Source organism: Lithobates pipiens, unplaced genomic scaffold, assembly GCF_037356315.1.
Source record: "Lithobates pipiens isolate NorthernLeopardFrog02 unplaced genomic scaffold, aLitPip1_a1.2 Scaffold_30, whole genome shotgun sequence".
In the NCBI taxonomy this organism is placed as follows: Eukaryota; Metazoa; Chordata; class Amphibia; order Anura; family Ranidae; genus Lithobates; species Lithobates pipiens.
Window position 1 is genome coordinate 180182000 of NW_027507791.1, and position 7583 is coordinate 180189582.

The 7583-nt window shown below is 41.4% G+C and overlaps 1 protein-coding gene across 1 annotated transcript in view; it reads right to left on the reverse strand.

Annotated features, from left to right (window-relative positions):
* LOC143943369 (NACHT, LRR and PYD domains-containing protein 3-like) overlaps positions 1–7356 on the reverse strand; it is a 197644-nt gene extending 190288 nt beyond the window's left edge. Inside the window, exon 1 of the mRNA XM_077465099.1 lies at positions 7111–7356. The gene's annotated coding sequence lies outside the window, so the exon portion shown is untranslated. The remainder of the gene's footprint in view (positions 1–7110) is intronic.
* Between the last annotated feature and the right edge of the window lie 227 nt (positions 7357–7583).

Genomic DNA, 7583 nt, shown 5'->3' on the forward strand with positions numbered 1-7583 from the left:
CTCCGCTCTGCGGCATTGTAACTGTGGGCGCCCAACTGTGGCTTCACAGTCAGGCACCCATTGCACATGCGAGAGCCACACCATGCGCCGTGACTAGCCGTGCAATCATCTGGGACCTGTGACGTGTCCCAGATGACTTCCAAGAGGGAGGGGGGAGAGGGGATCTTCCTTCGGTGCCGAGGGTGCACCAGAAGGAAGTGGGAGCTGAAACTCTCTGAAAAGAGGGTATCTGCCCCCCCAAAAAAAAATTACATGCCAAATGTGGAATGTCAGGGGGTCACCTTCTCTTAAAGCGGAAGTTCCATTTTTGGGTGGAACACTGCTTTAAGTTTCAAATGGAGAACACAATCAGATCCTTTTTATGTTTGTTGACCTGCATTTATTCAGCCAAAGAGGAGAAAGAAAGATCCATATTGAATCTCCACTACAGAGAGCTGATTCCGGCTTGCTAAAGGGAACACGCGATTTTTACTTTTTAATTAGAGGTCCATACTATAAGGTGAGCAGCCAGGCTATGTGGGGGTGGTCCTCCGCCCTCATATTTTGGAGGTGTTTCTTCATACCAAATTACAATGAACGTTAGGATTTATTTTGAAAAAAAATAAAAAATCAAAGGGGTAAAGGTGTGCTATGGACCCTAAATCTGTTAAAATATATATAAAGTGTAAAATTCCAAAACACAGTGGAGTGTAAGGTGAGTAAAAAATTATTTTAAAATAAATGAAAAAATAAATAAGTACCCCAGTGGTAAGGACAGGGGCTGCCACTACCTTTGTAATCACCCTTAAAGGGTGAATAGTATAAATGTATATCAAAGGGGGTAGTTAACGGCGCACACCTGCTACTAATTTGTGCAAATTGCAAATGTGTATGTCAAATTATTAATTGTGGAGGGGGCGTGGCGACCGAGCTCCATGCAGGACGTGTAGCGTGAGAGCTCCGCTCGTCCGCCGGAGAAATCAGCCGACATCGGACTCCACCGGCACCGAAAGCTAACACCACCGACATTGCCAAGTAGCCCGGGCTCAGAGCTACCCAGCGATATGGGTAAACGGCGAAAGATGGTAGCACAGCTGCACAAACTGGACACTTACTTCTCCTCAGGCCTCAGCAGGCCTCACCAACATGGCGACGGCTCCCGTGCGCTCCCGCCGAACGATGCCTCTGATCCGCGTAATCCGGACCACCGAATCTCCTCAGATCTGGCCTGTTTGAATAGCGGATCCTCCTCAGGCAATCACTCTCCTTCCACACGCAGCCCAGCGAAAACCAAGCAACGGAGGTCCTCCCCGGATAGGCCGCTACGCCAGCCTGAGGCTCCAATGGAGGTAAGCAGGCCGCAACCACACACTGCACTGCAAGGGACTCAGGTGAGGGACCCAATCACTGACTTCCCTACTACTGATGCCCCGGTCTCAGAATCCACTCTAAAGGACATGCTACTGTCTCTCAGGGCATCCCTACAAGCTGACTTAGTGGCAGAAATCGCTGTTTGTCGGAAATCAGTACAGGCCCTAGGCAATAGGGTGGACAGGGTGGAACAGCAGCTGGGCACATATGCTTCATCATACAACGTCATGGTAGAGGCACACGAGGCTCAGGGAGACGACATTAAATGGCTGAAAGATAAGCTCGCAGACCTCGAGGACCGATCCAGGAGAAACAATATTAAACTGAGGGGCATTCCTGAATCAGTTCCAACAGCTCAACTACTACAGTTTGCCCAAACTATGTTCTCTAGTTGGTTCCGGAATTCACAGCCCAAGACCTAATAGTGGACAGAATACACAGGCTTCCTAAGCCTTCGTTTCTTCCTGTTGAGACACCAAGGGATGTCCTTTTGCGGGTTCACTTCTACCACGTGAAAGAAAAATTACTGATTATTCACCTATTTTACCAAAAATTACTGATTGCCTCCCGTAACTTGGACATGTTACCTCCTCAATATGCTGATGTGCGGATGCTGCCTGACCTATCGAGGCATACACTACAAAGACGTAGAAATCTCGCGACCATCACTAAGGCCCTGCAAAATCATGCCATTCCACACAAATGGAAATACCCTGCAACTCTAGCTATCACCCACAACGGGGTTGTGGTCATGATCTCGACCCTGGAAGAAGGCATAGAGGTCCTGAGGAAATGGAACACCCCTCCTCATCTCGCCTACCATCAAGTAACCTGCAACACATTTCTGAGGAATGGCAGGTGGTCACTCGTAAACGATCTCCTAAAAATCCTAACGGTGGAGTCCCAAGACCTAACGAAATACAATCCAAAAGTTTTTCTCCGGGGACTGGAGCTGCCTCTCAAGTGCTCCACGTCCCTCCCTAGTGTCTAATAGCAGCTATGTCTGCACGCGGATCGTTTATAGATCCTTTTCTTACACATGCCATTTTGACTGTTTTTTTCTCTTTGTTTGGTTATTTTTTCTTGTTTTTTCTGCTCAGTTACTTCTACGTTCTACTATCTACTCTCGATATATACGATGAGTCCGGAACATTGATGCTAACTCTCATGGATGGAAAACAACCCAATACCCAGCCTTCACTACCCAGAGGCGAACCGAGCTATAAACTGCTATCATTGGTGAGTACCTGCACCACACATCCAGATACTCTTCATTTGAAATATGGTACTTAACTGTGTTTCCATAAACGCCAAGGGTTTAAACCACCCTGCTAAACGATTTTCCCTATGGGCGGAAGCTAAAAAACAAAAAGCCGACATTCTCTGTGTTCAAGAGACTCATTTTCAGAAGGACAAAGTACCCTACTGCTCTAACAAGAACTTCCCTCATATTTTTCTGGCTTGTAATCCTGAACGTAAAACAGGTGGAGTACTTCTGGCGATTAGTAATTCTGTTTCCTTCCAACTCAGGAAAATCCTCTTGGACGAAAAAGGTAGATATATAATTCTGAATGGAGACCTTAACTCTAAACCATACACACTGATTACGCTGTATTCTCCTAACTATCACCAACTTCGCTTCTTCAAAATGGTACTCAAAAAAGCAGCCTCCATGTTGTATGGTAATATTCTTATTTGTGGTGATTTTAATTCTGTACCAGACCCACATATAGACACAACCACTAAGAGATCTAGAGGTACTCCTTCCCTACAACCTCTTCTACAAGCTGAAGGACTATTTGATGCGTGGAGGTGTTACCACGCCAACGAGAGAGACTATACTTTCTTTTCACACAGACACTGCTCTTACTCACGAATAGATTTGTTCTTGACGGATAAGTGGTTATTGCAACAAATAACTGACACTAATATATATGATATTACTTGGTCTGATCATGCGGCAATATCTTTTGCCATATCGGAAGGACCTGTCTCCTCCTCACCTCCTATCTGGCGCTGCAATGTACGTTTGTTACAGGAACCTGACACCAATGACATCATAACCCAACATATTAAGGGCTTCTTTGCTGATAACCAACACTCAGTTTCTGACCCTTACACCCTTTGGAACTCTCACAAAGCTTATATGAGAGGGGTCCTTATCCAATTAGGTGCACAACAAAAGAAAAAACACACACAAAGCTTAAACAACCTTTTCACAGAGATTCACGATCTGGAAAACTTAAATAAACAAACCCCTACATATGCTCTGACTAACAAACTTAATCAACTCAGAGAAAAGTTAAGAGAACATTTGTCACAACAATTCGATAGACACTTGCGTCGTTTACGTCTTAATCACTATTCCAATGCTAACAGGGCAGGCAAGTATTTAGCTAACAGGCTTAAAGCTGCACGCAAAAAGACCAAAATCCCGTTTCTATATAAGTCCACGACGCAACAGAAACTGTTTAATCCTCTAGACATCGCTAATCAATTTGCGGATTATTACAGTTCTTTATATAATCTCAAAGAGGACCCTGATACACCCCAACCATCCACAGAAAAAATGTGATCCTTTCTCCAACATTTAAAGCTTCCATCCCTTTCTAGTCAACAACTTGAAGACCTCAACACGGAAATTTCAGTCACAGAAATTGAGCACACGATAGCTAGCCTGCCCAATGGTAAATCCCCGGGCCCGGACGGTTTTTCAAATTAATATTTCAAATTATTTCAGTCTATCCTTACTCCACATTTACAAAAGGTATTCCACAAGGCAGCTACCTCTGCAACATTCCCACAAGAAATGTTGAAGGCCCACATTGTCACACTCCCCAAACCGGGGAAAGACCCCAACACTCCTGCAAATTTTAGACCAATCTCATTATTAAACTCTGATATAAAAGTGTATGCCAAATTACTAGCTAGAAGGTTGACCAATATCATACCCACACTAATTCAACGCGACCAGATGGGATTCGTGAGGGGGAGACAGACCTCTGATGCCACGAGGAGAATTGTAAATGTAATTTATTCTGCTGGCCTGGCCAGAACGCCTTCTCTGCTGTTATCCATTGACGCAGAGAAGGCGTTCGACAGGGTGCATTGGGAATACATGAAATCGGTATTGCTGAAGTTTGGTTTCTCAGGCCACATTTTTTCTGCCATATTAGCACTCTACTCGTGTCCCTCTGCACAGGTACAATCGGCAGGATTTCTATCTAAAACCTTTAATATAACAAATGGTACTAGGCAGGGGTGTCCTCTGTCACCCACCATCTTTAACCTCATGATAGAACCATTAGCTGAAACTATACGCTCACACCCCCTTATTACTGGTTTCCAATTTGGTTCTAGTAAACATTCCATAAATCTCGTTGCAGATGATGTGATCTTACTGTTAACTAACCCACTGCAATCTTTACCTCAAGCTCATCAAGTCCTTACGGCTTTTGGAGAAGCCTCCTACTATAAAGTCAACTTTAATAAATCTTTGATCTTAGACCTGGGGGTGACCTCCAAGATTAAGACTCAATTGCAATCACAGTTACCTTATTCATGGAGCGATAAGGGCATTGAATACCTAGGTATTACGCTAACCAGCACAGTGGCCAATTTGGTTAAGGACAATATGTCCCGATTACTCCCGGAACTTGAAAAGCAGTTAAAGGAGCTTTCCCAGAAGGAAATCTCTTGGATGGGGAGAATCACAGCATACAAAATGCTGATCCTCCCACAAATTCTGTATTTATTTCGCTCTCTCCCGATCCATATCCCCGTATACTTCATTACACAGCTATCCAACATGTGTTGGAAATTTATATGGAAAGGTCAAAGAGCCAGGTGTTCACGCAATAACCTAGTAGCACATAAGAAAGTGGGAGGTGCAGGCCTGGTGGACTTACAGGATTACTTAACGGCTGTTAGACTAGACTCTCTCAAATACTGGATAGGAACTATGGAACCCCCTATATGGGTGGATATAGAAAAAGCGTTATCACCCACTTATTGTAAAACTGTTCTTTTCAATAAAAACTATTGAAACAAAAAATTATTAATTGTGAGAATATTAATTGTAAAAAATATAAAAAAGTATGAACAATGAGAATAAAATTAAAATAAAAGCTAATAATAAAAATATATATGTACTAGTGACAAATAAAAATAACAAAACTATATGCGTGATAATCGCATATAGTTTTGTTATTTTTATTTGTCACTAGTACATATATATTTTTATTATTAGCTTTTTATTTTAATTTTATTCTCATTGTTCATACTTTTTTATATTTTTTACAATTAATATTCTCACAATTAATAATTTGACATACACATTTGCAATTTGCACAAATTAGTAGCAGGTGTGCGCCGTTGACTACCCCCTTTGATATACAGTTAGGATTTATTTGCTCATTTGATGAAAAAGCCATCTTTTTTCAAAAGGTAGTGACATTTGTTTTTATGATCACAAAATGGACTTTAATTGGCACAATTCATTTTAAAAAATGTAATTAAGAGACTTTCTTTTTGGAGTTTATCACATTAATTGCATAATATTTTTATCATTGTTTGTCCTGTTTATAAGGCGATAATTTTGCACTATTTTATTTCCACATGATCTATTTGTGTTTTTGCACATATATTCTTTATTGATGTCACGTGCTGCACTAGTGGTATATTTGTACAGTAGTTTGTAGAGTTGGAAACTTTATGTGATGCAGCTTACAACTATAATTATTTCATATTTTATTTTATCTATTTTTTCTCCTTTTACATCACAATTGTTTAGTGGGCATGAAAGTGCTTGTTTTATAACATTAGGTAGAGAGGTAATACATAAGTCTGCTGGCACCCTCTTCAGGGAATCAGGGATGCCAAAATGCTGTCTATTGGCTTTCAAGGTGGTAGTGCCACATACGGGGGACAAAAGGGAATAAGTAAAAGTCATCAGCAAAACGTATAGTAAATAAAGGATATCTTTAAACTATAAGCCCACGTACACACGGTCGGAGATTTTGCCAACCAAATCCGTCGGATTTTGCCCGTCGGATTTAGTCCAACGGATTGTGTCCGAAACTGTTGCATACACACGGTCGGGCCAAGTTGGCCAAAAATCCGATCTTTCAGAACGTGATGACGTAATTTCGTTACGATGGGACTACATTCAGGCTAGTAGCCAATAGCTTTGATGTAGGAATTTGATCTGAGCATGCGTGGCACTTGGTCCGATGAAAATGCTCTACACATGATCGGATTAGGTCCGTCCGGCCCAGTTGGTCGGGAAATATTTCCAACATGTTGGAAAATTGGGTCGGACGGAGATTCGGACGGAATCAGTCCGATGCATACCACACACAGTCGGATTATCTGACGACATGGTCCGATAAGACTCATTCCGACAGATTCTCCGACCGTGTGTACAAGGGCTTAGAAGGAAAATGCTGACTTATAAGAATAATGTTATTCTTATAAGTCAGCATTTTCCTTCTTATAGTCCTCACATTTCATATGTGAATGAGAGGTACAGAATTAAACTTATGTCACTGAAATACTCACATTCCATACAGGAGGCAGTGGGGCAAGTAAACTACTTTATACCAGTAAGAAAAAAGATTGTAGTTTAGTATTTCCAGAAATAAATCTATACAGAGTGAATAAAGAATTCCATAGCATACAGATTCCTCTTATTTCACATATAGATGATCCCCCTACCCCATGTAATACAAATCAAATATATAGGATAACATTTAGCCTTACCTTCCAAGTCAGATAGGTTTGTTAAGAGACATCCAGGCTGCAAAATATCGATAGTATGGAGAGTTTTGGGTGAGATCACTCAGTAAAAATATGATTATAATGCATTTACTTTCAAAAATGAAAGAAAATACTCAACTTCCCTCTAGATTTACCAAACATCCTCTGGCTTGTATTGTCACGGCCCCAACTTCTTCTTTTTGTACACCATTTAAACCGTTGAGAAGTTACCAAATAGCATAACATTCCATATTTTGTCATATTTAGGGGCATGACCACAAACCAGCAGAAGCAATGGTCATAAAGAAAGATAAATATTATTTAAAGTGTTACTAAACCCAGGATCCTACAGTCACTAAATCTGGTCTCCCGTCCTACACGGCGAATTATTTTAGTAATTATAAACTGCTAAATACTTTTTCTCATCAACAGTATATAGCAGCCTTGTGACATCTATCAGTGTCTGGTTAAAGCTT